The following is an 8,765-nucleotide window of genomic DNA, read 5'->3' on the forward strand; positions in this document are numbered from 1 at the left end:
AACTACAATCTGTCAAACCTAACAAAGAGATCACACTATGTACAATAGATGTGAAATCTCTTTATACCCCAATTCTCTATTCAGGGGGCATGGAAGCTGTGGAATGGGCCCTCTTGGAACAAACCAGACTAAAAGCAGACAACGTTTTTTTGCTTGAACTATATCATTTCTGTCTCAACCACAGTTATTTCCAGTGGGAAGACCAGTTTTATATGCAACTAACAGGTACATCTATGGGTTTCTCAGGGGCGCTAATACCTACATAGCCTAATTCGAGCACAACTTTGTATACAATGATAAAGAATGGACAGAAAATCTTCTATTTTACAGTAGATACATCAACAACATTTTTGTGATGTTGATCAACAGTCGCGAAAGTTTAGAACGCAAGATCACACAACTAAACTCACATGACGATCATATACAATTCACTCATGCTATTAGTGAAATATCCATCGCCTTCCTGGATGTCCTTATTACTATAGATGACCTAGGGATTCATACAGAAGTTTATCGTAAAGAAACGGATAGAAACAATGCATTGCAGTTTCACAGTTTTTATCCAAACAATTTGATTCGTAACTTATCATACTCTCAGTTTTACGGATTAAAAGGATATGCTCACAAACCACCACTCTCAAGGAAAACATAAACATACAGAAACAGAAATATATTGCCAGGGGTTACCCAGAGAGCATACTAGATGAAGCCATTGGACGAATGGACAAAAAAGATTGCGTTACATTTCTGACTAATCAACCTAAAAAATCTTTACAACGGCATGTCTTTGTGTCCAAATACTCCACAAGTTCGAAGAAAATCAAGGAAATCATCAACAACAGATGGGAGATACTTCAGAATTAAATGGATTTCAATGACCTCTTCATGCCTACAGCTGGTCTAAAAATTTGAAAGAACTGTTGATGATTACACCACAAGGCGAAACTACGGACTCCCATGGGACCAAAATGTTTTACAACTGCCTACATTGTAACAATGCAATAACTGGCAACAAGGTCCAACATCCATAAAAAGGGGAAACCATCCATCACGTTGAAACACAATTCAAACTGCAAATTGTAAAAATGTGATCTACTGCATCAAGTGTCCCTGCGGACAACGGGAAAAAGTAGAGAAAACTTAAATTACATATCTCTGAACATAAAAGTACCATCAGAAAAATGAACAAAATGAGTAGTCTAGCAGTACACTGGACAGAGGCTCGACACTCAATTGCCCAAATCAAGTTTCAGGTTATCGAGACAGTAGTACAGATTCCAGGTAAAGATCATACGAGATCTTTACTTCAAAGAGAGATCTTTTGGATCAGAAAATTAATTACACAAGACACTAAAGGATTAAATGAAAAAATAGACATGGGTTGTTTTTTAGAACAGTCTTTTATCACTGTTTTTCATAACTTTATTGCATTGTTTGGCTGTTATTCAAAATACAGTATTCAGTAATACAATGACCATTTGGTTGACTGGTAATGACCATGTAAGCATACGTTTGACATAACAACTTTTTGTTTTTTTGTTTCTTTCGTTTTTCATTTCATCTCCATTTTTCCTCTCCTTTGTTGTCATCTATGAATTTAGGGGGTTGATTGGAATTTTTTAATTTTTCAGTCTTCACAGCACTTCAAGCTAACATCTTTACTGGCAGTTGCTTATGAGTTTCCCTCCCTGGTTGGGAAGTTCATATGGGTACAAGTCCTGCACCTGAAGATTCTTTTCGCCGAAGATTCAGTTACTCGATCTTTTGTTCTCTTAGTAGGATGTTTTCCTTATACATCTTTCAGTTTTCACTGTACTCTCACCAACAGGGTTATCAGCTCTTAGGTCGATTGCATCGTTCCAACATGGCGTCCATCATTGCTATTGCTGAGTGTTCCTCCATTCAGGAAGTCCGTTGTTGGTTTCGCCGTACTTTAGCGTTATATTGCAGACATGCCGTCGCTGTGCATTCTTTTTCCTATTTTATGAAGGTAGAGAACAAGGTATTAGAAGGTTTATGGAGCAGAGTTTTAGAGTGAATGATAGGTTAAATGTTGTGGTGTTTTGTTATATATTGCAGAATCAGTGTTTCCGACCGGACCGATTTCTTAGAGGCATTTGACAAGAAGGTCAGTGAGTTAATGTGGATGTTGCTTGTCTACTATTACTTTGTGGATACATATAAGCTTGTCGTGACTTCTTTCCGATCATTATTTTTTACAGCGAGATTTGGGAGAGTTTTATCAGTAAGTTGATAGGGTTTGGTTTCCTTCATGTACATGTTTTCATTCACTCAAAGAAGAGGTGCACGCAGCTACTTGCGATCACTTCTGTGGAAACGAGCACGGCAAAGAGGGTAATTTTGGGACATCACATTTACTATCATCCTACTATTCTTTACTCGTTTCTCTCTTTTTTCTCTTTTTTCATTTTCGTTCTTTTGACCATTTGGACAAGAACATCAGACTGATTCATAGGCACTTATGGTTGTGATATGACACGAGTCATTGTATTTTTTCCCTGTGTATTGTATATATCTGATAAGAAATGTTGTTTCTGTTATTCATAGATTGAATCCCCTGAAGAAGGGCTGAGTGGCCCGAAATGCATTGGGCATGAAAGTTGAATTTGAACACTTTCTGAATCGTCCGGATTTAATGACTTTTCTGTGTCTTCAACAGATTAAATAATGTTACCATTGTGACAATTTTACTTGTTTTCTATGGACAGTGTCCATGTTTATGTTATTCAACGTTGTTGCTTTAATAACCTTGTCTAAGTTACAGGGATAGGTAGAACGGTTTAAGTAGTTCTGTGGGGATCACAACAAGCAGCAGCACATTGCTATAGTGCACAGTGGATAGATTTTATTACTTGAAATAAGGTGGTATTTTTCCACTTTGCCCATGCCTTAAAATGTCTCTGGCAATGCTGTGAAACATACACTTTGGAGAGGACACAGGCCACACGTGAGACAGAGAGAGAAACAAGGAGCATTGGATTGAGGAAGAGAAACACTCAGACGAGAGCGAGACAGAGAGAGAGCGAGGGTGGCCCTGGATGTGGGTGGAGGGGTAGGAGAGAAGCAACCAAACGAGAGTGAGAGATATGGAAGGGGGAGAGTAGCACAAAAGGGACACAATTGGAAAATACATTCACTCCTGGAGTGTTTACTCAAAAAGAAATGAAAGAAAGCAATGCAGGTTGGGGAGAAAAACATACAGACGAGAGAGAGCAATTTGTAGCTTGGGGAAGTACCAGAGAATAGCACATGAGGGAGGCAGGTGGAAAACACTTGCACTCTTGGGAAGTGCTTAAGAAAAATTATAAAAGTAGTTACCTAAAAGTGAGCAGTGGAACGGCACAAGTAAAGGGGCTATGTTCCAGGGGAGGAAAAGACACAAGATGCACAAGGCAAGAAACCAAATAACAACAATGCAGCCAATAGTAAGTAGTGGGTCTGGTTAATGCCCACTTTAAGATCTGTTAAGGTGATAATAGGTTCCGCATAAAAAGGGTGCAGCTGCTGGCCTATGGCCCTGCAGAACTAACAGCAATTTTTTATTTATTTCTTTTGAGATTTTTATCACGTAAGTTTTGTACATAAGTGATTATTTAGCATCAAAAGTAATAAAAAAATAAAAGTAACACATTATTGAACAAAGATTGAGAATACACTGGTCATTCATACATTAATTCAGAGCATAACAGAAAAGCTGTATCTTCTACACAGTGACAAATCCGGCAGTTCATCAGAAGCTCCAAAGAGAGCGTCTAGGCATCAGCAGTTTATGGGCCACCCAGCCCCTCTAACAAGGCTTAGGCTAGACAACAAGGAAGTTGTTGCTGATCTCCATCATCTGAGAGTGTTGTATATAAAGTGGGGAGACCCATATATACTACCTGACCAGGGTCAAAATAAGTACAGTATCAAAAAATGTGGTCGTGGCAGCACATAAAACTTTATACAAATTATAATAGCACACAGAAAAGACACAACACAAATTGAAACGTGGTAATAAGTCCACTTCCGTGTCTTTGTATTGTTCAAAGTTATCAAATGCAGTTCAAATCAAAGCATATATGAGCTTTACATTGGCTCAATGGAATAAAAGTGCAATATTTATACAGTGTTCTGGGTGAAGTAGAAAAAAAGAGAAAAGTGTTCGGGTGAGGATGGGGTACAAGGAAAGGTTGTGGTGACATATAAACATCAACGTTGTTCAATGTATACGTTTCCATACATGATAAGAATATTCCCAACACAATACATAACTCAATAGGACCCAAACAGTATCTTATATGATGTCACTAGAGTTTGTATTAGAAAAGTAGTCGACATTTCGACCCCTTAGTTCAGGATGGGTAGTATTCATTGCGGTGGGGTCTTCATCAGGACTGGGGAGCACGTATAGAGAAGACGGGGGAACAAATCTGTCGTATTAGTTGAAGGTGTAGGGCTGGAAAGCTCTTCAAATAGGTTGGAGAGTCTGACCCATTGGTGTCAGATATCAAGTAGCAAGCAAATTCGAAGTGATAATGGAGCGTCGTCAGCTTGCAGTTTTTGGGACCAATCCGGTATGCTCTCTCCGTGGAGTTTCACCTATGTAATTTTGAAACTTACCCATATGTGTCTCGGTCTCATTTTAGGTTTCAGCTGTTTCGTTGAAGAAAATAACATGCAGTGAACAATCACGTAACTTAAGAGGCAGAACCTTTTAGCCATACCATGGCCACTTGGTGCTGGGCAAGCACCAACAGCAGCACTACCAATTTCCTTCTGCCGCTACGGATATCCACTAAATAGCCAGAAGCAGAGGAGAGGTGTGCAAGTAAGCTGATTTCTGGTTGTTTTGTTGATATAGAGGGCAACTTCAGACCAAAAAGCATAAACCATGAGGTGGTACCAGTCAAGGTGTGTAAAGTCTGCAGGCTCAATGGAGCATCTAGCGGATTCTGCGGAGGCAACAGCTTTATATCGTGCAATTTTTAAGTGGTGTAACATACTCTATTCAGGAAATTGAAGTATTTCTGCCTGGGCCATTGATTTCACTGAGACCTGTTTTTTCTGTTTCCAAGCAATATCCCCACACTTTACCGGACAGGTCCATCTCCAAATCTGCCTCCTATTGTTCCTGGGCAGTAGAGTTACCCTCAGGGAACAACCCATCTGTCATTTTATATAGAATCAAAACTCTCCCCCTAGTGCTATTAGACAAATACATATGTGTTAGTGGGACAAATGTCTGGGGCTCCTGACATAAACCATCCAAGTGTGTCGCTTCCATGTCACGTTACCTAAATTACACGAATATATCAAGTGAATTAACCCAGCCATGCAAACGGAATTGCTCCACTGTAAGAAAACTATTACCAAGGAACAGCTGACTCAGTATAGTGCATTTTCATAGCTGCAAAGTTTTCATATTGCTTATGTGTGTAATTTTCCAAATTGTGTGACACTTTGAGTGACAAGTTTCTTGTGAGCAAAACAAAGCAACGAGGTCCATGGAAACAGATAAATATCAGACAATACACCCATTTTAGCAATGAGAAACTCTAAAAAGTTCTTGAAACTGCTGCAAAGCACCTGAAATGGAAATGCACTAACCTAATTCCCTAGTAAGCTGAACGTACTGTAAAACAAATGTCTAACCATGATATTAAACAATAAACAAGTGTTTCAGAGGCCATAATTAATTAAAGTTCTGTGGACAAATGCAAACACACACACACAGTTAAATACCCAAAAATGACTTACTCGATGTGACAGATTGCTACTTGCATTATAAAATAAGCAATATACTATTAAAGTCCATATGCACATACAGTCCAGACCCTAGTGCAATATCTACCCAACTGGAGTAAACAACGAATAAGAAAGCACACTAAGACGAGGAGCTAACAGCCTAGACAGATCATTCACATTGTTGAGGTAAGAGTACCAAAGGCTGACAGTACCATGTTCCTTACACTAACCCGTACAGGGGTTCTGTGCATTTAGAATCTGAGACCAAATTAACATGCATGGTAAAATTTTATTCTGTGCTTCCATGTAACTGTTTGTAGTCCCATGTCACAGTTCTTGCCTTTTTTTCAGATGGAGAATATCTAAGACATGCTTCTTCTGTTCATCTGAAACATTACTACTGAAGACAATGTTCTATCCAGTGATAAACTAGGGTGGAATTTTGTTTTATTCTTTGTTATTCTTGAAAACCCTCTTTTTTGTCAGCATTGATGTGTGGCAACGCAAAGAGAAGTTTGGCTACTTTCAAAGATGGAAGAACGTGCTTCTCTGAGTACAAACAACAGTAAATTATGTTCAAGGTAATTCCAAATTGGATCCATCCTGTAAGACACAACCTTACCACTTTCACAGTTTATTTTAATAATAGCAGCTCTTTCTTTTGCATTTCTAAATATGTACTCAAAATCGGTGACTTGGTATTGTGCAAATTTATGTTCTAAACAAACTATGTCATGCTCCGTAAACTTGAGGTAGGTCACAAACAGTTCCACCAAGAACTGCATATTATCAAAAACAAGTTTTTGTTTCTCAAAAAAGTTAAACACCCTTACATGCTTGAGCACTTTGTCATGAACTGGAAGGACTTTCAAAGCATACTGCACTTCATTTTTGTGAAAGCTCCAAACTGCTTCATGTAAAGCTTTCTGCCTTTCTGGATCGATTTCCCCACTTTCAAGAATGTTTTTTTAACTTTCCACGCAGAATGATGCCAACATACAGACTTGAATCTGGGATCTGGCATTCTTCTGATGTGAGAGCATATGGGTTCCTCTTGAATGACTTTATGACATCAACCTGCAACACTGTACTCAAGAGCACAACAATAAGTTTAATAATAGCCTCATGTAAGAGGTGAATGACCAGGTCTTCCCTTTGCAGCAAAAGGTTAAAATCAACAAAAGCAGGTAACATGTCATTAATAAATACACATTAGATCTCAGTCATAAGGTTCTCAAAGCTCTGAAAAAGTCTCCTTAACATTGCATTGCTAGTACTGTCTGTATCTGTTGTTGACAGGAAGTACACACGCAGTGCCAAACTAAAGAATCAATTCCTAGCCACCTCACAGAAATGAATTTCAACAGTTGGCGGTAATCAGAATCAACAAATTGACAGAATTTAGCATAAACATTCTCATGTTTCCAAGAATAGTCAAACCAGAATTAGATATATACAAGTAATTCTATTATTTGAAATTCTTTACAACTGGAGCAGAAAGTTAAAGAAGCGTGAGATGCTGCATTGTGTGCCAAGTGGCATGGACAAGGCATCAAATAGACATTAGGATTCAGGGACGATACTCTAGTTTTGATGGAGTTATGCCTTCCTGCATTCATTGAGGCACTATCTACACTAAAGCTAATCTTCCCATGGAATAGAATGTTTTCCATGACTTTAAATACCACAGTGAATATACACTCAGCTTTACTTACTTGCTTAAACACATGTTAAGAAATTTGCAGCATACCAAACTCTGTATCAAATCAAAAATATGACGCTTATCATATTTATTTTTTCAATGCCTTGATCACTGCTACCATTAATGCACAGACCAGAGGCTGAGACTGTCATTTTAGCTACTAAGTCAGTCGGCAACTCTGGTGCAACTGCATCATTAACTACACTGGTAACTTTCATTTTAGCTCAAGCATAAACCTGTTGTATTTTACAGTCTGGTAAAAATGTCTTTATGAGGCTGCCCAAATGATCTGCAGCGGTGAAGGGCACACTGTTCTGCCAAAAATCCTGGGAATTTTATTTCTGCATCCCTGCAAGAAAGTCTTCACTGCAATATTTCTCCAAGAAATAAATGGAGCATATCAGGTCCTCCATCACACTGCCGTAAAATATAAAAGTCCAGTGCATCATAGAGTTTATAAGCTCTCCCACATGATTGACTCAAAAGTAATTTGTACACAGAGAGAAACGGAAATACCCAGGAACACACAATGTGGTCAAGTTTGGAGCCCTAATTAAAATGTTTGTCTCCTGAATCCCCAATGTGCAAAGTAATAAAATTACCATATCTCTTCTTATATAGTGTGGAAAACAGACATTTGTAAAAACTGTGGTGATGTGCAGTCACTTTTAAAAACATACCTTGAAACAAAACTGATGACATAAAATCTTGGTGGCTGGATAGGGATAGAAAAAGTAACATACAATGAAATGGATATACTAGCCAGCGGCCAGCGGCCAGCGGCCAGCGGCGGTTCCTTCATTTGGGCAGGCTTGCGTTGCCCCCCTGCTGCAAAAGCAGCAGAGGGGAAAAATAAAGTGGTAATAAAATGAATTTATTACCATTTTATTTTTACCGCTGCTCTCAGCACGAATCAAGTGTCTGGATGGGGCGGGGCCATTGCTGCTGATTTGCAGCAGGGGAGGAGTGGTGCTCACTCCTGTTTAAAGTGCACCTGTCACTTTGGCCGGCTATCGTGAGACGGCCAGCCTGACATGCACACTTTACGCCTGTCCAACCATGGTGTCTTAGACATCTGGATTGAGAGAAGGCACAGTTCCCCAGTTCCTAAAGCAGTGTTGATCCAGCCTACTCCAGCCAATCCTGGTGCTTCTCTCATGCTGCTTAACATTATCAGCAGCATGAGAGCAGGGTCTAGAGTGACAGAAGAGAGTTGGCTGAGGCTCCGGGACTTGCTCTGGGACAGCAGAATACTCGTAGGTAAGTAAAGATGTTTTTATTATTACGTTTTTTACCCTTTGACAGGCACTGTGAG

At 39.2% G+C, this 8,765-nt stretch overlaps 1 pseudogene; it reads right to left on the bottom strand.

The window, feature by feature from the left end:
* Positions 1–6,110: 6,110 nt before the first annotated feature.
* LOC147692603 (uncharacterized) lies at positions 6,111–7,367 on the bottom strand (annotated as a pseudogene).
* Positions 7,368–8,765: the final 1,398 nt, after the last annotated feature.

This window comes from Lissotriton vulgaris, chromosome 9 (genome assembly GCF_964263255.1).
Source record: "Lissotriton vulgaris chromosome 9, aLisVul1.2, whole genome shotgun sequence".
Classification (NCBI taxonomy): domain Eukaryota; kingdom Metazoa; phylum Chordata; class Amphibia; order Caudata; family Salamandridae; genus Lissotriton; species Lissotriton vulgaris.